This window comes from Hylobates moloch, unplaced genomic scaffold, assembly GCF_009828535.3.
Source record: "Hylobates moloch isolate HMO894 unplaced genomic scaffold, HMol_V3 SCAFFOLD_15, whole genome shotgun sequence".
In the NCBI taxonomy this organism is placed as follows: domain Eukaryota; kingdom Metazoa; phylum Chordata; class Mammalia; order Primates; family Hylobatidae; genus Hylobates; species Hylobates moloch.
In genome coordinates, this window is record NW_026652290.1 from 68,900,107 (window position 1) to 68,924,449 (window position 24,343).

General features: G+C 36.0%; 1 long non-coding RNA gene across 2 annotated transcripts in view; it reads left to right on the forward strand.

Annotated features, from left to right (window-relative positions):
- The first annotated feature begins 473 nt into the window (after window positions 1-473).
- LOC116483960 (uncharacterized) overlaps window positions 474-24,343 on the forward strand; it is a 51,270-nt gene continuing 27,400 nt past the window's right edge. Inside the window, exons 1-5 of one of the 2 annotated variants that reach the window (XR_009210066.1) lie at window positions 474-549; window positions 744-846; window positions 12,242-12,526; window positions 20,861-21,009; window positions 21,567-21,614. This is a non-coding gene — a long non-coding RNA (uncharacterized LOC116483960). The remainder of the gene's footprint in view (window positions 550-743; window positions 847-12,241; window positions 12,527-20,860; window positions 21,010-21,566; window positions 21,615-24,343) is intronic. The other variant, XR_009210067.1, reaches the window with a different exon arrangement.

Below are 24,343 nucleotides of genomic sequence, written 5' to 3' on the forward strand. Positions count from 1 at the left end.
AGTGAGTTTCTTACCCCAACATTAGTGTTACAATGCACACGAGTTTAACTGTAGTTAGCTACTTTCATTCAGGGCTCTTGTTAGCATCTTATAGTAAAGGCGTGGATGAGGAGGGGGGAAAATAAAGCTTTGACAGATGGTACTCAGCGTTTGACTCCTGCTGAGCTCAGCAGGACCTGTGGTTTCCAAGGTTAGGGCTGTCAAAATGGCTCTGTCTATCAAGTGAATAACAAAGTGTAGACTGCCTGTCTGTTTCCTATACAAAACTTAGATTTCATTTGCCATTATTGTCAGCCTTTCTGCTGATTTAATAACTTCTAAGGAGAAGAACTAGGGGTTCTGATGCAGCCTCACTATTTAAGAAACTACTTGGAAAGGGAATTCTCAAGGGCTGAAAGAGGTAGGCCGCGATCTGATCTCTTTCTGTTTGGTTTCTCTCTAAGGCTTCAAGACTTAAAAAGGATTCAAAAGACACCAAGGTTCACTTTTGGCTAAAAGCTAAACGCGAACCTTTCAAAATGAACTCATTGCTGTCTTCCTCTCAAAAGGGTAAAATTTTTTTTTTATTAAGAATCCTTGGGGTAGTGAATAATTATTCAACTAGAAATATTGAGAATGAAAAGGGAACTGTTTCTATTATGAAATACATGGATCTGTTTAGATGTGTTTGTCAGGGCCTGTTTTTCACCTTTCATAGCTCTTAATATTAAAAACTCTCCCATTTTTTTCACCTATTTCTAAAGCTTTCAGATGGTCAGATAAAGTACCTGATGCTGAAAAACAGGAAATTGAATCATGTCTCCAAAATGTGCCTTTTGTCATGCACTGTTACAGCTATGTTTCTTGGTAAGTCTGATGTTCTCCTTTATGCGTATTTTGTGATTACAAGATTGTTATTGACCTCTTGGGATTTTAATAAAAAGCCTGTGGATTCATAAACCCAGGCTTTCTATTAAGATGATGCTGAAATTAGGATTGGGGTTTTGCTTCTGAATAAAGTAATAATTATATTTCAATATTTATATTAAATATTAATACACTTAAATTTACTACACTTAAAGTGAAACACCTGATTGTTATTTCAAAAATGTGGCATTTAAAAATGACAGACTTAGACTTTTGTCCTGTCCCAAAACTAAGAATTTTAGTTGTCATTTTTGAGAAGCTGATAAAGGGAAATCTTATCTCTTTTCAAAGCTGGCTTGAGCAAACATTTCCACTAGTGTAGTGATTATTCCCAACCAGCATATCTGAAAAGATGACATTCTCCCTACAATATAGTTGAAGAAATTTCTTCTGCAAATATTTAGTTTATATAAATCCCATAATCATAAAGGGAATGTTATTTGGAAGAATGGCCATTTATTGTGATTTTTAGTACAGTTCAGTATTTTGAACATTAAACTTAAAAAAAAAATTTAAGCTTTAAAATATTTACCTTCTTTTAAAACTTATTTTAAAAACCCTAACCCAGTGTTTTTTTGAGACACAGGGCCTATACTACATATTAGATATTCAGTAAATGTTATTGAATTGAAATAAAAAGGATATTGACTATTGAGTAAAAGATGAAAGGAATTCTTGAATTGAAATAAAAGAGAGACAACTTTTATGTCAGATTATTGTTAAGAAATTATCAAATGCCAATTTAGCATAAATCCTTTTCCATTTGTGCTTGGGTTTTATCCTGGAAATGTTTGATGCTTTTAATCATCTCTGTAGACAATAATGATAATTAAACAGAAATTTCAAAAAAAATCTAAACTAAAAACCAGTTTTCTTCTCCCATTTTATCTCTCTGCCTTTAGCTTGCTTTGTTCAATAGGGCAGTTTCTAAGCTTCTTTCTAACAGCCTGTACTATCACTACACCATCCCTGCCCCCAAAGGAGGTTTTGTTAATGGTAAACTTGCTGAATCAAATTTGCTTTTTATTGTTTGCATTTTTTGAAGAATCTCTGAGGGGTTTCTTCATGTGTCTATGGGGAAAGTGTGCTTCTGTATTTTCATCCAAGTTCATAAACTATAAGGCTCTGGAAATTAAGTCCATCTCTGGCAGGAAATCAGCAATCCTGGAGGAAGGAAACAGAACTAAAACAGATACAATGTTTGAGCACTATGATCACATACCATGCTTAGTCTCCAACCAAATCGTTTCTGGTTCTAACCCACAGCACTGGCCCAGAGCTCTGGGACCAAGAAGTCAAAATATCCACGGCTAACTAATAAAACTAGTATGTTCTAAGTGCACTAAGCCCTTCAATCATTTTGTTGTTGTTGTTTTTAACTGTAGTAAAATACACATAACATAAAATTTATCATCTTAATCATTTTTAAATGTACAGTTCAGTAGTGTTAAGTACATTCACATTATTGTGCAGCTAATCTCCAGAACTGTTTTGATCTTACAAAACGAAAACTCTGTCTGTCTCATAAACAACACCTCCCCCATTTCCCTCTCTTCCAGGCCCTTGGCAAACACCATTCTACTTTCTGTCTTTATGAATTTGAGTAGTCTAGGTGCCTTACATATAAATGGAATCATTACAGCATCTGTCTTTTTGTGCTGGCTTATTTCACTTAGCATAATGTTTTCAAAGTTCATTAATGTTGTAGCATGTGTCAGAATTTCCTTCCTTTTTAAGGCTGAGTAATATTCCATTGTATGTATATGCACCACATTCTGCTTATCCATTCATCTGTCGTTTGACACTTGGATTGCATCTACCTTTTGGCTCCTGTCAATAAGGCTGCTATGCACATGGGTGTACAACCTTCAGTCGTTTCAGAATGTGATTACTACATGCTGCAGAGTAAATTAAGACACACTGGAGAAAATACTTGAGAAAAATAGGCAGAAAATTACAATAATAAAAATAATAGATAAAATTTATTGAGAGCTTTCTATGTACCGGGCACTGTGCCACACACAGCACTGATCTTAACTTTCTGAGATATGCACTCTTATTACCCTAATTTTGTAGAAGTGAAAAGCACAGAGAGGTTGGTTAACTAATCCAAAGTCACTCACCAAGTAAGTCACCGGAATGCAAATCCGGGAAATAGGGCCAGTTTATTCATTTGGAGGAGGAAAGAAATTACAGAATCCGTATTCATGGAGCCACAGCCAAGTACCCTTAGGGAAGAACTCCTTGACCACTGCACAGAGCATGACCTGAGCAAAAGGGCACTTTTGAATAAGAGCCAGAGAAAACAGCTCTGTCACCTGCTAGCTGCAGGACCCTGAACAAGACAACTGCCCTTCTGGGCTTAATGTTTCGTCTGTGAAAGGAGAGACTGAATTGAGTGTTCTACGGCCTGTGATGTTCAGCATCCCTCATTCCACGTGAATTGTTATCTAATACTTTATGACTTGGTTATTTTACCTACTCGAAGATAAGAAAGTAATTTAAAATTTTCAAATATATGCTTAAGTCTACAAATTTTGATAATGACTAATTTTCTGATTCTCATTTCACTATATTCAAATTATTCCTTGATATAAAAAATACCATTTTTACTCCTCTAATGAATCTAAAAAGAAAGAATACAATGACATGGTACCAACAGGAGTGTGTGAGGTAAAATGTTTCTCCTTCAGAGGGCCCTGAGCTATGCCTACCACGACAAAAGCAAAGTAGAGAGTTGCAAACAGTGCTCTTTAATATATATTCAAATAATTAGGGTTATGTGACCCCCTCCCCTTTCACCCTGCCACTGAGAGAAGAAACAAGAAGGGTGAGACTGAATTAATGTTTTCCTCTTCACAGTAAAATTGCATCACTTCATTGTATCTCTAGAAACACGGACTGTACCTAAGTATCCTTATTATAAATAATTTTACTAGCTCTTTTGGTTCTATGGTTATGAGTTTAGGTTATGATTTTTTTGTGTTCACTTTCAGAGCATAACCCTAATTCTGGGTGTAGTGATTGAATTGGATCCAAGGAAACAAAGGAAAAATATTTTGTAAAGAAATGTTTTAAATTTTTTTTAAATTCTAAGTTCCTGGAGAAGAGTATTTGAATGCCACTGATCTAATTTATAAGTAGATGCATGTTTGCAAACCAATGAACACTTACAGAAAGAACCTTGCAAATCAGGCTAAAGAGAAGACTTGAGTTGCACTTTTGTTGGAATGTTGTACAAATCAAGTGGCAAATGTTTATTTGACAAAAGTCCAAGTGTTTCAAGTAGAGTTCAGTCAAGTGATTGATCAGGTCTGCATTTTTTCAGGGATGTCTGCAGATAAAGTTCAATATTAACTTAAGGGAATGTTTTCATTTTCTTTTAGCCAGCATTTATGGCAAGATAGACAATCTTATTTTAAACCAAATTATTACTATGGAAGCGCTTTCCATATTCCAATACATGAATTTGTTATTCTTCATATAGTAACTACATTCAGCCTCCAGCCAAGATAAAGAATTATGTGATACATACTTCATCTTCCATCTCTGCTTTCAAAAGATGTGAATTCTGCAAACCAGACAGAAGAGGGAGCTATCCATCTGGAAATTAACCAATCCTTTCAAAAACATGTCAAATAAATACAGAAGAAAATTCTAATATAATCAAGTCTTATTTAGTCTTGTATTTTATAAAAACACTATAATTTTTCTGGTGCATTAAAAATGACAAAGAAAACGACCAGTAAAGGGAAAAACATTGAGTTAATTAATGAAGAGGCAAAATATACAAACGATTAAAAGGCCAATTAAAAATACACTCACATTTTACGGTTTGATCTCACATTTTATAGCAAAATGTAGAACCAGAACACACCTCCAAAAAGGGCAAAATAATACTCTGCTGCTATACATATTACTAATATCACCTTCCTATAGATCCTATTCTTAAAATGGAATGCTGACTTTAAAATTGATAACATCTGGAAATAATGGCAAAAAGGAAAAACTGTTGGGCTGCATCTGCCTTGAAAATGCTATGTAATAAGATTTACTTAATATATTTGAAAAAGGAAAAATGTTTTGTTCCCCAATTTGTTGCAACATCTGAAAGTTCATGAGGTTATGACCCCTCTTTAAGAAAGCATCTCCCACCACCTGCAAATACCCCAGGAAAAGCAGTTGGAAACAATAAAACACGTGCTAGTTAACTGTTACCAGGGAAACGGTTCTGGTTCACCAATCAGAGCGCCTGTGCTTCCCAGTGGCTTTGTCCGGGGGAGACATGCGCCAGCTGTTAGTGAATAACCATTGTTATAGATCATCAGGAAATCACAGTCAGCAGGCAACCCAGCCCCACTGGAAGTTTATTTCTCATATTTGTTCATCACCAGGGCAATTCTCCACCTTTAAAACATCCCCTTAGGCTGGGTTAACTAAATAACACCCTACACGGGTAAGGTCATTTAAAAAAGGCAAGTGGCAAAATGGTCTTTTTGCCAGCAAACAGATTTCTAACTTTGATTCCAAATGCATCACCCTCCTGTCCCCTTCACTTTCCAGTGGCAATTTTAAGATTGATATCTAAAGTCTGTGCTCCTTTGAGTGCTGTTCCTCCTTCACCTAATTGGCACTCCAGGCACCAAGAGCTTTCACACCATACCCTCCAAGACCTGTCAAAGATCATTTGGCAGTTCCCATGCTGGAAAGACCAATGTGATTTGCAAACAGGGAGTTCTGAAGAGGCTGTTTGGGCTGTCATAAGGAAAGGGGCTGAGAGGACAAAACCCTGGTTCCCTCCCTCGCTAACACACACAATTCAACCAGAACAGCCCCACTTTATCAATTTTATTATTTTTATAAATTTATAAATTCATATATTTTTTGAAATAAGATGGCATTACTTTTTAAAGTTTAAAAACCAGCTCTCAACCTATCCAATCATCAGACTCATCTTAAAAAGTAAAGTCATCAAGAGTTTTAGTTTCAGGTCCAGCATGTTAGGCTCTTAAGAAGTCGCCACTCTAACAACAAGTAAAAAAGCCAAACAAACTGAAAAATCAACAACTCTTCTTAGATCTGTCAGAGAAGTGAGGTCACAGGACAAATCACTGTCCCCCAAATTGGAGAGACAGACAGACAAATAGAGAGAATCACAACTTACTGGAGCAGAAGTCTATGAGCAGTCTCTTTCTCAGGAGTCAGTGCCAGGGTTAGAAAACCAGAACTGCAATTGCTAGAAGATCAGTGTGGACAAGTTTAAGAATTAAAAACTCAGGAGGACCCAGACATAGTGGGTCCATCACACGTTACCAATAGAGAAGCAAAAATAAGAATTACACCTGACTGGTCCTCAGAACATGCAAGCAAGAAGAGAGTGGTGTAAAATATTTAAACTATTGAGATAGAAACTACCAGCCTAGAACTCTATCCGCTGTGAAATTATCCTTCAAAAGTAAAGAAGAAATAAAGACTTTCTCAGGCAAAAATTGAAAGTATTTGTTGGCCAGTAGTCCTGCCTTGCAAGAAATTCTTCAAAGAAGTTCTTCAGAACAAAAGAAAATTATATAGGTTAGAAACTCAGATCTACATAAAGAAAGGAGCAATGGAGAATGAATCAGTGAAAGTGAAATAAAACTTTTATTTTTCCTATTCTTAATTGATTTAACACAAAACTGTTCAAAATAACAGCAATGATATATTCAATTATGTACACTTATATGTTTTATATATATATGTGCACACACATAAACATACATATGTATGCTAGTGTATGCTTATATGTAAGTGAATGAATAATGGCAATGATACAGAAGAGAGAACAGAGGAGTTAGGAATATTTTGTTATTATAATGTACTTGCACTGCTCATAAAGCAGTATATTGTTAATTGGACTTGAATTCGTTATAAATGTCTATTGCAAATGTTGGGGAAAAACTACTAAATTTTTTTTTTAATGTGACTTATGTCCTAAGAAAGAAGAGAAAATGAAATCATATAAAATGCTCAATTAAAACTACAAAAGCAGAACAAGTGTAGAAGACAAAATAGGAATGAAGAGCAAGAAGAACAAATAGAAAACAATAACAAATATGTTACATATTAATACAGCTATAATAATAATCACTTTAACCTTCAATGGTCTATATATGCCTATTAACTGACAGAGATTGTCAGAGTGGATTAAAAAACAAGACCCAACTACATGTTGTATACAAGAAGCCCACTTTAAATATAAAGACACATAAAGATTAAAAGTAAGCCAGGCACAGTGGCTCACACCTGTAATCCCAGCACTTTGGGAGTCTGAGGTGGGTGGATCGCCTGAGGTCAGGAGTTCGAGACCAGCCTGGCCAACGTGGTGAAACCCCATCTCTACTAAAAAGACAAAAAATTAGCCGGGCGTGGTGGCGGGCGCCTGTAGTCCCAGCTACTTGGAGAGGCTGAGGCAGGAGAATGGCGTGAACCCGGGAGGCGGAGCTTGCAGTGAGCTGAGATTGCGCCACTGCACTCCAGCCTGGGCGATAGAGCGAGACTCCGTCTCAAAAAAAAAAAAAAAAAATTAGCTGGGCGTGGTGGTGGGCACCTGTAATCCCAGCTACTCGGGAGGCTATGGAGGTTACTTGCCCAGTCACCCTTGCACCCACCTGGGCAACAAAAGCAAAATCCATCTCAAAAAAAAAAAAAAAAGTTTAAAAGTAAGGATATGAAGAAAAAAATACTATGTAATATTCATCAAAAGAAAGCAGAAAATCTGTTTTTAAAAAAGCAGGAGTAGCTATATTAATTTCAGAGAGAGCCGACTTCAGAACAAGGAAAGTTAGGAGGGATAAAGAGAGCTATTCCATAATGATGGAGGGGTCAGTCCTCTAAAACAACATAACAATTTTTAATGTGTATGCACCCAACAGAGGACCACAGCATGTGAAGCAAAAACTGATAGAAATGCAAGGAGAAACAGATAAATCCACTATTATAATTGGAGACTTTACCACTATCAGAAATGGACAGATCCACTAGGCAGAAAATTAGTAAAGACATAGTTGAACTCAACAACACTGTCAATCATTGGGATATAATTGACATCCATATTATTTCATCCAACAACATATTACACATCCATCTCAACCTCACATGGAACATTTGCCAGGATAGAATACTTTCTGAGCCATAAAATACATCTTAAAATATTTAAAAGGATAGAAATCATACAATGTATGCTGTTAGAACATAATGGAATTAAAGTAAATATCAATAACAGAATGACAACTGGAAAAGCTCGAAAAACTTAGAGACTAATAAACTTTTAAATAACATATGGGTCAAAGAATAAATCTCAAGAGAAATTAAAAATATACAGTTTATCAAAATTTGTGGAATGCAATGAAAGCAATATTTAGAGGGAAGCTTATAGCATTGAATGCATATATTATGAAAGAAGAAAGATCTGAAATAAATAACCTAAGCTTCCACTTTAGGGAACTAGGAAAAAAAATTAAATCCAAGGAAAGCAGAAAAAAATAAAAATTAAAGCAAAAATCAATGAAATTGAAAACAGGAAATCAATAGAAACATGCAACAAAACCAAATGCTGGTTATCTGAAAAGATAATAAAAGTGATAAATCTCTAGCCAGGTTAAATAAGAAAAAAAAGATAAGACTAATAATGATAAGCACTAATATCAGAAATGAAGTAGAGGACATCATACATATACCACAGGCATTAAAAAGATAATAAAGGAATATTATGAACAACTCTATGCCCACAGATTTGATAATCTGGATTAAATTGACCAATTCCTAGACACAACTTGCCAAAAGTCACACAAACAGAAATGGACAATGTGAATGGCCTATATCTATTAGTTAAATTAGATCAATAATTAATAACCTTCCAACACAGAAAGCACAAGCCCCAGATAAGCTTGCCCATGAATTCTACCAAACATTTAAAGAAGAAATTATATTAGTTTTCTACAATCTCTTTTAGAAAATAAAAACAGAGGGAATACTTCCTCATTCATTCCATGAGGCCAGCATTACCCTAATACCAAAGTCAGACAAAGGCTTTACAAAAAAAGACTTCAGACCAATGCCTCTCATGAACAGAGATGCAGAAATCCTCTACAAAATATTAGCAAGTCAAATTCAACAATGTACAAAAAGAATTATACACCACAACTAAATGTGATTTATCCCAGGTATGCGAGGATGGTTCAACATTTGAAAATTCATTAATGTAATCTAACATATCAGAAAACTAAAGAAGAAAAATCACGTTATCATATCAATGGATGCAAAAAAAGTGTTTGACAAATGCAACACCTATTTATGGTAAAAAAAAAAAATCTCAGCAAACTAGAAATAGAAAGGAACTTCCTCAACTTATAAAGAATATCTACCAAAAAAACTACAGCAAACATCATACTTAATGGTGAGAAACTCAAAGCTTTCCCACTAAGATCAAGAATAAGACAAGAATGTCTCTTCTCTTCACTGATTTTTAACACCATACTGGCAGTTACAGCTAATGCAATAGAAAAAGAAAAGAAAATAGAAAATATACAGATTGGGAAAGAAGAAATAAAACTGTCTTTGTTCACAAATGACATGACCATATATATAGAAAGCCCAAAATAATCAACAAAAAAACTCCTGGAAATAAGCAATTATAGCACGGTTGCAAGATATAAGGTTAATATACAAAAGTCAATCACTTTCCTATATACCAGCAATGAACGATGAAATTTGAAATTAACAACACATTGCCATTTATATTAACACCCCAAAAATGAAATACTTAACTATAAATCTAACAAAAGATGTACAAGATCTATATGAAAAACTACAAAGCCCTGATGAAAGATATCAAGGAAGAACTAAATAAATAGAGAGATAGTCCATGTTCCTGAGTAAGAAAACTATATTGTCAAGATGTCAGTTCTTCTTAATTTGAACTATAGATTCAAAGAAGTCCCAATCAAAATCCCAGAAAGTGATTTTGTGTATATTGACAAACCAATTCTAATGTTTATGTGCAGAGGCAAAAGATCCAGAATACCAACTCATTATTAAGGAGAATAAAATTGGAGGACTGACACAACCTGACTTCAAGACTTACTGTATCACTACGGTAATCAAGCCAGTGTAGTATTGATGAAAGAATAGGTGAATAGATTAATGGAACGTAATAGAGGGCCTAGACATAGACCCACACGAGCATGGTTAGCTGATCTTTGACAAAGGAGCAAAGGCAATACAATGGAGCAAAGAGTCTTTTCAAGAAATAGTGCTGGAGCAACTGGACATCCACATGCAAAAAAATAATAATAATAATCTAGACACAAATCTTATATCCTTCACAAAAATCACTCGTAGTGGTTCATTGGCCTAAATACAAAATGTAAAACTATAAAACTCCTAGAAGATAACACAAGAGAAAACTTAGATGACTTTTGGCATGACATTGACTTTTTAGATATAACACCAAAGGCATGACCTATGAAAGAAATAATTGATAAGGTGGGCTTCATTAAAATTTAAAACTTCTGGCCAGGCGTGGTGGCTCACGCCTGTAATCCCAGCACTTTGGGAGGCCGAGGAGGGCGGATCACGAGGTCAGGAGATCGAGACCATCCTGGCTACCACAGTGAAACCCTGTCTCTACTAAAAATACAAAAAATTAGCCGGGTGAGGTGGCGGGCGCCTGTAGTCCCAGCTACTCGGGAGGCTGAGGCAGGAGAATGGCGTGAACCCGGGAGGCGGAGCCTGCAGTGAGCCGAGATTGCGCCACTGCACTCCAGCCTGGGCGACAGCGAGACTCTGTCTCAAAAAAAAAAAAAAAAAAAATTTAAAACTTCTGCTCTGCAAAAGATTATGTTAAGAGATACTGAGTAGATAAGCCATAGACTGGGAGAAAATATTTGCAAAAAAAAAATCTGATAAAGAATTGTTATCTAAAATATACAAAGAACAGTTAAAACTCAACAATAATAAAATGAACCCAATTTAAAAATGGGCAATATACCTGAATGGACATATCACCAAAGAAGATATAATAAGTAGCATATGAAAGATTTTTGATATTGTATGTCATTAGGGAACTGAAAATTAAAATGAGGTACCACTAAACACCTAAGAGAGTGACTAAAATCCAGAACACTGACAACACCAAATGCCGATGAGGATGTGGAAGAACAGGAACTCTCAGTCATTGCTGAAGGGAATGTAAAATGGTACAGCCACTTTGGAAGACCGTTCATCAGTTTCTTTAAAAAGTAAACATACTTTTACCTTACAATCCATCAATCACGCTCCTAGGTATTTACCCAAAGGAGTTGAAAACTTATGTCCTCACAAAAACCTGCACATGGATGTTTACAGCAGCTTAATTCATAATTGCCAACACTTGGAAGAAACCAAAATGTCTTTCAGTAGGTGAATGGATAAATAAACTGTGATACATCCAGACAAAGGAATATTATTCAGCACTAAAAAGAAATGAGCCAGCAAGCCATGAAAAGACATGGAGGAAATGTAAATGTATGTTACCAGTTAAGAAGTCAATCTGGAAAGGCTAAATGCTGTATGATTCCAACAATATGACATTCAGGAGAAGGCAAAAACTGTGGAAACAGTAAAAACCTCAGTGGGTGGCATGAGTTAGAGGGGAGGAAGAGATGAATAGGCAGAGGATTTTTAGGGCACTGAAGCTATTCTGCATGATACTACAATGGTAGATACATATCATTATACATTTGTCAAAACACAGAGAACACCAGGAATGAACTCTAATGTAAACTGGATTTGGGGGTGATAATGATGTGTCAATGTAGGTTCATCTATCATAACAAATGTTATCAATATGGTGGGGGATGTTGTTAGTAGGGGAGATTGTACATGGATGGGGATAGGGTATATGGGAACTCTCTATACTTTCCACTCAATTTTGCGTGAATCTAAAACTGCCCTAAAAAATAAAGTTTACTAATTTTTTTCTTAAAAAAGAGACTTCTCCAGTCCACATCTTGTAAGTTCAGGTTCAGGAGGTAGGTCTTGGTTGGGGCTTGGAAATCTGTCTTCTCCATAAATCCAAAATGTTTCTGATGTACAGCCAGGGTTGAGAATTACTGGGTAGATCTTGGCCTCTGATCTTTTAAGATGTAACTGTACTGTTCAATTTTTTTTCAGGTCTTTACTGTCTGCTAGAAATAATCTTATAAATTCATCTGTACTAATGTTAATGGCAGATAATGCTTAGATATTAAAAATTTGCATTTATAGAGGGGTCTTTTTCTACCTAAGTGCTTAAACTAACAAGAGCCCTATATTATAGGCTGGCAGCCTCTAAACAGCCTAGTCATAGAGGCAACCAAAATGAGGATTCTGTCTCAAAGCTCTGTTCCATACATGCCTTCCCATGGAGCAAAGGAACAAACAAGATATCAACAATTGGAGAAATGGCAACTATAATTCCATCATTCACAACTTCAGTTTTCCTTCAAGAGAACAAGTGACACTGTTAATCAGGCCCTGCAAGCACAAATAAACAAAAATTATAATTTGAGAAAAGAAAATGAACGATGGCATAAAGAAGTCTAGTGTTTCTTCCATAACCAAGGTATAGTAGTCTCATCCTTTGGAGCTTTAGATGAACAGACTAGGGATCGTAGAGTTTCTAACACAAGCCCCTTCTTTCTATGCAACCCAGAATGATGTAGTTCTCTATTTTTAAGAGCAACAAAAAGGATGGAAATGTTCGCCCTTGAAGCCCAGATGTTTTCTATCTTTCTAAGCTGCAATTATTTCAACACATTATTTTAGCTACACTTACATCAGATCAGAGCCACCTGTTATATCCTCTGCACACTTATGAGAGATTTACTGTTAAGTTTCTATTTATGGTTTATTTAGGAAAGTCAGAATGCAATTGAGAGGATGCTTTTAAAGTCATCTTGAGGTCCAAGGATGTGTGTATAGCAGATTAACAGATAATCAAGACACTGTGTTGTATAGTGTAAACATAATCAACCCTAATTTTGTGATTCATTATTACATAAATTTGGATGTAACCCAGGACTAAAAAACTCATCATCTGAAATTCAACTACATGCCTGAAAAACATAATATAACATTGTTATACTTTAAGGAAGTTATTAATCTACTCCTAAACCAAGTATTACAAAAAATTGTATTATAATGCATTTTATTGTAGGAGGACTCTTTATTACCAAGATTTACATATTTAAATATTCTCTCATTTTATCTTGTCTGAAATTAAATGTCACTCTAATATCAATAAAATATGTGAATATATATATATCTCCTTTCTAATGGTAAACAAACATTTGCAAAAAAATCCCAAGTAATAGCCAATCATTAATAAATGTTTATTGAGCACCTACTATAGGCCAGGAATTATTCTATGTGCTGGGATATAGAAGAGAGCAAAATATATGAAGTCCCTGTTCTAGGAAAATGTTGGAATAAATTTATAGTTGACATTGACCCAAAAACCGACATTGTAATGTTAATAATATCACAATATTCACAAGTTAGATTTTTGAGCTCTAAAGCAAATATTGCATATTATGCATTATTCCAGCACTTTAAAGATTAGCAGCAGGTGATAGTATTATCATGACCATTATTAGGCAGAAGAAAGATGGAGAGAATAAAAGTAAAAAGCACATCTCCTCATTCTACTCATCTAATCTTGTTATTACTTAGGCATAACTAAATTACAAAAGACTGAGAAACTCAACTGCAAAGTCTAACATTAGATAAAACTGCTTGAAACGCAAGGATATTTACCTGGATTGACCATAAGGCTTTTGGTGTGACTAAAACACTGGTAAAATAAGCTCATTTGAAACAAACAGCATAATTTGAGGAAAAAAAAATGAATGATGGCATAAGAAGCCTAGTCTTTCTTCCATGACCAAGGTATACTAGTCTCATCCACTGGTTGTGGCTTGGGAAACTTCACTTTTCATCTTTCCTTCATTCTCTATGGAGATGTGTGACAAAATTAGGGAGTATCCATTCTCATTTATGCACTTATCTGAATCCCAACTATAACTCCTACTTCCCATCCAATTTTAAACTTGAATAAATATAGTTTTAAAATGTAGCAAGACCAGAAAGATCACGTAGAACAACAACAACTTTTTTCCATCTTAAATGCAACTTCAAAGTGGCAGACTGGAAAATCTCTGCAGGCAAATGTGATGTCACTGAAGAAATCACACACTTACCCGTAGAGATTCTACAGTCTGACATCTTCAAGCATCGAACCATTTTATCAACTATGCTTTTGTTATAAGCAGTTGTTTGGCCTGGAATAAATCTAGCATGGCCAAAAAGCCAAGCTATAGCACACTTACTGAACTTTAACTTCTTCTAAACCAAGGTGACTATATGCCTCGTGATGGTTGAATCCCACTAAATTAAATTTGTAAAATAAGAAGGTTGTTCGTAACATGGCTTAAAGCAGTTGTTGTCAAAGTTTGATTCCCAGACTAGCATCAGCAGCGTCACCTAGGAACCTGTTAGAAATGCAAATTCTTGCACCCCACTAGAGGCCTCCTGAATCAGAAACTCAGAATGGGCCCTGCAATCTGTGTTTCAACAAGCTTTCCAGGTAATTCCGATTCATGCTCAAGTTTGAGAACCACTGGCTTAGAGAAAGCAAAAGATTATAACTGGAACACTAAAATAATCAGACAAAATAATATGTATTCATAAAAATATTGTCTAGAATACATTTCTAAAGTAGTGGTCTTAATAAGTATAAGCATTAATAATAATGGAAAGAAACATTTTCATTTAACTATTTAACTCTTAGTTTGCCAATAGAATTGCTCAGATGTACTTATTTCCTTAGAAATAAGGAGTTAAGAAATCTTATTTAAGAGGAGAAAACGTTTTCATGTTTGGGAGGATTAAAAGGGTACTGACATCATTCAAGTCATGAGCCATAATTCTTATTAGATTTTATTGCTACATTCTTCGCACAGCCTTGGAAAGTTATTCCTAAGAGCACAAAATATGCACTTAGACTGCACACAGAGAAGGAAAATGCTTTCACAATGAAATTATTTAGCCTGGCCCAATAATATTTGAAAGACTCAAGACTTGTTCTCTCTGAAACATATCCTGTCAAAATAAGAGATGTTTGTTTAAATTTATATTTTTCAACATCCTTTGTAGTTTTCCCTCTAAACAGTTTAGTTTGTCTATAAGCAATCCAATTTCTATATACTAAAAAAAATTATTTTCCCTTCCCCTCTGATATGATAAAAATGTCATGACTAAAAGGTAAAACAAAAAATAAAAAGTATTAAAAATTGTTATTGAAATTGGTCTTTAATGACAATGAATAAAAGCCATAATTTGATTTTTATATATTCATAATATAGTATCTGAAACATTGGTATGCCTGTTAGTCAGTAACTTCTGGTAGCATGTTAAAAATTCATCTTCAGTGTCATTCTTAGTGAATTCATTTGGATTATTTCTGGACCACACCAATTTCCCATGATGTGATGGAAAAAATTGTAACATTCAAAAATTGAATTAGATCACACACAAAATGTCAACTCACTCAGATTATAATAATAAGGTTTGGCTTGTTCATTGAAAAGTGGAGCCCAACTATGTCCAGAGTCTGTAAACTCAGTGCTGGAGATGAGCAAGATGTTTTAGACACTTCACCACTTCAGGTGACCTGAAAGAAGTACATTTCATTAGATGAGGATAAGAAGGCTCTCCAAATACCAGGTTTCTTTGCTTTCATTGGATTTAAATCAACTCAATATTGATGCAATTGCTAATCAGAAGCTCCAACTAACAGTCTAAAATGCCTTTGATAGTAACAAAAGAAAAAAATTATTAGCGATATATGCAATTTGTTACACAAAATATTTCAAAACATGAGGTTTCATTAAAGGAAACAATAAAAACATTGCTAGGAATTTAGCAACCTCCCAGGCAGTAGGGGTGTTTTAACTATTTGATAGCAACGACTAATAGTCACTATTGCATGAAGCACTCTATACGTATTGTTTAATTTAGTTTTCTCACAAACCCAGTGAAGAAGGAATTATTGGCACTCCCATTTCATAGTCCTTTTTTTCTCCTAACAAAGAAATTGAAGTTCAAAAAGACATAAATTGGAAGGAAATAAATTATCTAAATGTGCATAATTCTACATCTCAGACAAAATAACACAAAGGAACAAGCACAGAACTACAAGTCAGGAGACTTAGGTTTTACTTTGTTTTTGCTTTTTCAAATTTTTATTTTGAAAGAAGTATAGACTTACAAGCAGTTGAAAAGTAATAATACAGAGGTTCTATGTACCTTCACTCAATTTCCCCCAATGGAACATCTTACAAAACTATAGTAAAATATCTAAACCAGGAAATTGGCATTTATACAACCCATAGATCTTATTCAGATTTCACCAGTGTACAAGCACTCGTGTGTACATGTGTATCGTTCTACGCAACTTGCCACATGTAGATTCGTGTAGCAACTGCCATAGTCAAGATACACAATTATTTCATCACCACAAATATCCTGGTGTTACCCCTCTCTAGTTACACCTATCTCTTTACCCACTTGATGCCCCATCCCTAACTCCTGGCAACCACTAATCTGTTTACTATCTCTATAATTTTGTCACTTTTATAATGTTTATAAATTTAATCATATAGTAGGTAACCTTCTGAGATTGAATTTTTTTACTCAGTTTAATTCTTTTGACATCCATCCAAGCTGTTGCATGTATCAATAGTTTGTTCCTTTTTACTATTGAGTAGTATTTCATGATATGGATGCAGCATAGTTTGTTTAATGATTCACCCATTGAAGGACACTTAGTTTGTGTCTGTGTCTTGGTATTACAAACAAAACTACTGCAAACAATATAGTCTAAGATTTTTGTGTGAGCATAAATTTTCATTTTTCTGGGATAAATGTCAAGAGATGCGATTGTCGGGTCATATGATAAATGCATGTTTACTTTTTGATTGTTATTACTTTTTTAAAAAATTATTTTAGATTCAGTGGTACATGTCCAGGTTTGTTACATGGATATATTGTGTAATGCTGAGGTTTGGGGCTTCTATTGACCCTATCACCCAAATAGTGAACATAGTACCCAGTAGGCAGTTTTTCAACTCTTGCCTCCCCACTCCTTTTGGGGTCCCCAGTGTCTATTGAGGAAATGTAGGTTTTCAGTATCTGATCCCCCTACTTAAATTAAGCCGCTCTAATTTTCCTGATCTTTACAACAGGCAAATTATTCACTTTCCTGCTTACTTCTCATGGCTGGTAAAATATTTGTCAATAATAAAGAATTGGAAAGATGTAGGATGTAGTCATTATGCTTAGAGTGAATGGGCAAGCTTTGAGGATAGCCTAGTCTCCTGCTGCTGTTTCTCACCACCACAGTCTTCTCCCATCGCTGTGGAAACTGCAAGAGAGAGGATGCTGGTGGGAGGACTATTTTGCCTCCTAATCGGCCCCTCCTAAGGACACTGGCCATGTATCTTTGATCATTTTCCTTCCCGGGTGCAGCCATGCCTCTGTGCCCTAGCCTTAGTGATACTAAAGACACAACCCTTAATTAAGGCAAGCAAACAGCTTCTCTTGAAGGACTGTGCTAGATGAGTCCACATGGTCTTTCTTTCTCTGATGGGGTAACAGGGTTCCCTCTCTTTTCTTTCAAAGGATATCAGGGTTTTCAATAAATGTATAACTAAAATACACCAATGCCCAATGGCCCATGCAGAAGTAAAGCTTGGCTACAATGTGCCATCTCTCAAGGACCTGAAATTCCTTTCTGGATACAATCTTGACAGACGTTTCAGAACCTCCACCATTCTCAGAAATCAAATCTTTGGATTTGGAAAGGAAAATAGTGGCCACTTATTCCAGCACTCTTATATATTGAGCACTGACTGTATACTGGGCATTTGACATACACGGTCCCATTTAGTCCCCAAAACAATGTTATGTGAAGTCAGACTATTACTGGTCTCATTTTGCAGATGAAAAAAAAAAGCTGAAACTCCTAGAGGCTTAATAAGGGCCTTGAACCAGGTCCACTTGACTCCAAAGCCCACAATTTTAACCACTAGCTGATTTTGAGGCCCAAAAATTAAGTGGCCCCAGGACATATAGCTGGTTAGTGGTAAACCTGAAACTACAGTCCAGTTTACTTTGTACCACATGACACTTATCCCTAAATAATTAACTTGAACAGTCTACATTCTAATAAAAGTGCCTGAAAGAGTTACTCAATTTTTCATGTAAGCCAAATGGTTGACTGAAAATCAAAGCTACTAAATTATAACCCATTGGCTAAAGTAGACGCCAAGGAAGAAAGATTTATATAAATTTGACATCTATTTATACTTTAACCTCAATGGGCAAATGCTAAATGCTGTTGCCGAGAACACAAAAACAACATAAAATGCACATAGTCCTATGAAATAGATGCTTCATCTCTTCCTAATTGTTACTGCCAACGTAAAAATCAAGGCAGAACAAGTAATTAATATATTTTTAGCATAGCAGGGATCATTTGGGGAGTTCCTAAGACCAAGCTTGAGTTTGCATTCACAAACAGGTAAATGTTACCGTATTCATTATTCATCATCAAATGTACATATCATGTCAACTCTGTATCCTGTAAAGTTTCAACTAAAGAATCCATTAAGGATATTATAGTCTCTAAAAGTCAGATAACCCTCCTATTTAGCAAATGTCTTTTTATTTTCTTCTTATCATCACCCACCGTGGTGGCTGTCATGTCAGTTCACAAATGACTATCCACTAAAGTACAAATATGCACATAATGGAATCTGATCTAATAAAAGGTGTGGTTAATTGCTATACTAAGTTGTAATATTGACTCCTTGAAGCAAAGGGTGTGGTTTTAACTCAGAATTTGTTTTCCTCTGTGATACTTCTGTTCATCTTCTTTCCTCTTTTGAGACAGGGTCTTGCTGTTGACCGAGCTGGAGTGCAGTGATTGATCGTAGCTCACTACAGCCTCAAACTCCTGAGCTCAAGCAATCCTCCTGCCTCCTAAGTAGCTGGGACTACAAGCATGTGCCACCACACCCAGCTAACTTGTTAAATTTTTTGTAGAGATGAGGACTTGCTATGTTGCCCAAGCTTGTCTACAACTCCAGGCCTCAAGTTATCCTCCCATCTTGGCCTCCCGAAGTGCTAGGATTACACATGTGAGCGACTTACACCCAGCTTTGCCGCTTATTTTCTTTCCTTATTGATATCTGCAAAACCCAGAGCCTGTGTTTGGTTGTGGAGAAGGATAGAGGTAAAGGGCAAATAATTTCAATCGGTGTATAAAACACACCACTAATACACAAAGAATATTGTCTCTCCTGAGGCCCCAAGCAACAACTGCAGAGAACTAAAAGTCATATATCTTTGCACATATTTTTGCTTTAGGGGGCCAAAGATCACCATGTATTATATAAAAAAGGTAACATCACCATTGTCATTATCAAGAAATATTTGCTAAGCACACAATGTGCTTGGGACAGTGCCAAAAGCTGTAATTTCTTGAAGGCTTTAAGCAGCATAGAGCTTTTAAAACAAAAAATGAAAAAACAGGGATTCCTCCTTGGATCTCAATTTTTCAGTACCCTGTTGGATTTGGAAGGTGTATAAAACTGTCTCTTATTTCAGGTTTTAGTTATAATTTATGCAGATTTCAATAGATTGCTTTTATAGAATTGGATGGATTTCAAGTATTTTCTCCAACTCATTTTTCGAACAAGCCACTTTTCTCACTTTATGCATAAAACATCCTAACTGGCCACATTTTACTTTAAATGTCTACGTTAGAAAGACACAAATTTATTTAAGAAACTAAGCATGTGAAAACTCTGAGTAGTAAATATTTATAAAGATAGTAATGTTCCCTTTCTTGACCTGGGTGGTGGTTACGTGAATGTGTTTACTTTGTGATAATTCATCAAATTGCACACTTACGATTTGAGCATTTTTGTCTAAGGGTATTTACCTCAATATAGTAACTTAAAAATAAGTATTTATGAAGACTCCTGGCATTCGCTCCCCAAACATATGCAAGCCAATCAGAATAGTTGAGTATGTACTGTCCCTGCCTGAGGGATGTGCATTCTTCAATCTCCATCCTAAAAGATTGTTTTCAGGACCTCAGGCCTTAGGCATCATGTATTATGCCCTTGGCCTTTTTCCCCTATGGGCTTTCTTCCCTAAACTGAGCCCCTGTCTTCTCTAATTGGTCCTGAATTTCCCTTACTATCTCCAAAGCAGTGGAGAAAATATTTCATTCATCTTTTTCCTCACAGTACTATGTCTAGCTACCCTTGCTGTTGCCCTATAAAGATCCAGGTGTCCTTTTACAGGTGTTTCCTAGGTGGCTTTCTTAGGGTCCTCTTCAAAAGGAGCTCTTAAAATTAGAGAATGACGCTGCCTCCTGGTATCTGTCTCTTTCAGTCTCCTTTTCTCACTATATTGCTGGAACTCATATTTCTGAAAAATGAGTTCCATGTTGCTTTGTAACTCCATGGAAAGGTATTGCTATTGGTTATTCTCCCATATTCAGTTTGATTTCTGTAACAGCCTTCCTGATAGGGTCATTGTCAAGATTAAATGAGATAATCTACATAAAATGCTTAGTACAAGACTAAGAACATGGTCATCCCTAATTAAATAGCAGCTTTTGACACTGTTATTAGTACTGTATGGTTCCATGTCAGGCGTTGTTAGGCATTTTATGTAAATATTTTTATTTAAACTCCTAGCAAGCCTATGAGATAGATACTGGGATCCTATTTTTTAGTGAGAAAACTGAGATTTTGTAGGGGTTATGCCTTTTTCCTGGGTCACTAGCCAGTTAAATTGACAATGGGGATGCATTTGCTTCTAGAATAAACACCTTCTTGTAGGATGTGAATCCTGCCAGATTGTGGCATGGCACTCAACTCCTCAAAGAAGCCATTGGGTTCCAGTCAGGCACTGAGAGAATTGAAGAAGAAATCTCAAACTTGGCCCCTGCCTCCAAGAAGCTGACAATGGGTAAGTCAACCCTTTTGCAATCTTGCCCAACATTCTGTCATGGAGACTTTACAGGCTTACAGGCTGCAAGTATCTACTCATCTTCCATGCTTTCATGTTGGTTGCCTTTAGCATCACTTGCATCTTCCCAAACCAAGTATCCTCTTAGAAAACTCTGACTAACGGCCAGGCGTGGTGGCTCACGCCTGTAATCCTAACACTTTGGGAGGCTGAGGCAGGCAGATTGCCTGAGCTCAGGAGTTCAAAACCAGTCTGGGCAACACGGTGAAACCCTGTCTCTACTAAAAATACAAAAAAATTAGCCAGGCGTGGTGGCAGGTGCCTGTAGTCCCAGCTACTCAGGAGGCTGAGGCAGGAGAATTGCTTGAACTCGGGAGGCAGAGGTTGCAGTGAGCCGAGATTGTGCCACTGCACTCCAGACTGGGCGACTGAGCGAGACTCCATCTCCAAAAAGAAAGAAAAAAGAAAACTCTGACAAACTTAGACTGACATTTCTTCTCTGTTGCAAGAATCTTCAGAGATCTGGATTCTAAACACTGTCTCCTAAATATTTCCAGGAAAAACTTTTCTCCTTCTTTTACTGTAGAAGCACTCTACCAGAGAAGGTAGGTCCAAGCTGATTCAGCCATTAAACTTCAATTCCATGGAGCATATCAGTGGCTCATGTCACTGAAGTTAATTATTATGATGTCTCTCATCTGCTGAAAGAGCACCCCCAAAATTTTCTTTTTTTATGAAAGAGAAGGTGGCATAAGTTTAGTCTTAAGGGTTGCAACCCAATAACATATAGGCAGCCCCCAATGACTATTCTAACAGAAACTACTTTATTTCTCTCCAATTGCTCATACTGTTATCATTATCCAACCTACTAATAATGGCTTTCTCTGAGGAGATTACTTATCCGCTTGGGTCACAGGGATGTAGAATGCACCATGTCTCTTGAAGTAGAGCTGGCTTCTTTTTAAGGCTTTGCAGAAGCTTGAACTAGAGAAGGATAAAGCCTTTTTATGGGAACCATCCTTTGTATCAGTAACACTTATGTTCTGCTGTTAATTGTGACTACCTATTCAAGAATGTCTCTACCATTCAGAATGTGGAAAACATGCCAGTTGGAAGCTCAGCTCAATGGCAGTTCCGGCTTTGGCTTTGGACTCGACACCCACTTATGCACACTATGACTCAAATTCCCTTCTCGTAATGCCTTATCTCTAGACACCACTCTCCATGAATCCCTTTCCCTGTTCGTAATCACTTCTAATCCTCATGTTCCTCTGTCTGACCTTCTTTTCCCACAAAAATCCAGAAAGTATGCACTTAATAAACAAACAAATCCATTGACAAAGATAGATGTATTCAGGGCAGCTTTACCAAAATTCAAACTGGTATTTAACACAATTCCAGCCAAAATGCTCATTTGTAACTCCAGCCAACTATTTTATTGAAATCAATTTGAAGCCAAACATTTTCCAAATGCCTACAAGTCTACAAAAATAATAAATAATGTTTGGCTATTTTTCAAACCTTGGAGGATACAGAGTCCCAGTCCCAGAAATAACAAAAAGACAAGGTAAAAGGAAGCAGACTTTAAAAGAGTTATTGCTTGGATAGTGACTCTCAACCAGAAATCAAAGAGCAGAAGTTCATTTAGGGAATCTTCAGGTAGTTATCATAACTGCTAGGAAATTAGGATACAGAAGAGAGTAACATTGAGTGGATTCCCATGGGTCCTCTCATCTACCAGCACTTTTTCAGTTGATTTATATAGATTTTCTACCTTTGTTTTGAGTTAATTTCCAAAAAGTAGGATGCAAAAGATACTCAAATATAACAAAATTAATACTACTTCAGCACTAGCTTGAGTTCGAGTATCCAAAGACTGAGATGTTTCAGAATTCAAGGCTGAAGATTGAGGGAGGACATGTCTCAGATGATGGAGAGAAAGAAGAGAAAACTGAATTGCAAATACAGCTTGTATCAACTCTAGATACCATAAGGTTCTGAGGAATCAATAACATCATGTAAACTCAGAAGCCCTTCAACTTAGAGGTTGAGATACCTCTTGACCTCTTGACCTATATACTAATTACCCTAGTACATTGATAATAAATCAGTAATTCAAGCAAGATACAGAAATGGATATGAAAAAATTCTAGGAAGGAGGAAAATAACAAAAAAGACACAAGCATAAAAAATGAGTGGGATTCGGATAACGTTCGTAAACTCTGGAGGTTGGAGATTTGTAAAACTAACAGAAAAAGTAATTGAGTTAACCAAAGTTTACCAAAAGTAATTGAGTTTACTCAAAGGAGTAAAATTAAAACAAAATAAAATTAGCATTTATGGAGAATCTGTGTATCAGATTCTGTACTAGTTAGACACTTTCACAAACACTGAATTTAGTTCTTAATCTCATGCACAAGTATTACCAACACAGAAACGGAGGCTCCAAGAAATAAAACAATTTGCTTTAAAGCCCACAGGTAGTAAGTAGTAGAACCAGCAGTCACACCAAGGTCCACCTCACTCCAAATCTCATATGCTTCCCGACACCCCACACACCATTCCACAGCCAAGATAGCTGCAGGAAGGGGTAGTCCTCCAGGTTTTCAGAAGATATCCAAATAATTACAGCTTTGAATAAATAACACTAGTCTTCAGGGAAATAGGAAAATTGCCACCATCTGAACAGACCCAATGACCAAACTGAAATTTGTTACTCTCAAATACAAATCAATAGAGAGTCTCTAATAGAACCAAGATCACAAACGCATACATTGCAGTGCAACCAAAAGATGCATATAGAGACATCTTAGATAATATCCTCAGAATACTTGAACAGAATATATAGATAGTGTTAGAAACAGCTTACTCTTTGATACTTTGCTACTGTATTTCAGTTTATCTGGCCTGTGGACTATCTATCCACATTAATATAGCTTTGTTGCCAAAACAACTTTCTATCAGTTTCTTCCTTTTTCTTTTTAAATGCCCATCACAGCAACCCAGTAAGGTAGGCAAGGCAGAAAAGTATATGTAAGTATATGTCTTTGCTTCCATTGAGAGCCTACCTCCCTGTGCAGTTGTGGACATGACAACTTAAGATTAATACAAAGCTGTCTCATCTTCCACATCAACATATGATGTTTCCATTTATGACCTTTTCTTAATGTTTTCTAGCAGAGGGAAGAAGAACTACATACTCCTGTCACTTCTCTATAGTAACTTTTCAGTCTTAAACTTTCTAGAGAGAAAGGAAAATTAAATCTAAGATTAAGAGAAAAGAAAAAACTGAACATCATTCATGTTGCTCTGAGAAGCCCTTGTTTTTTGATTA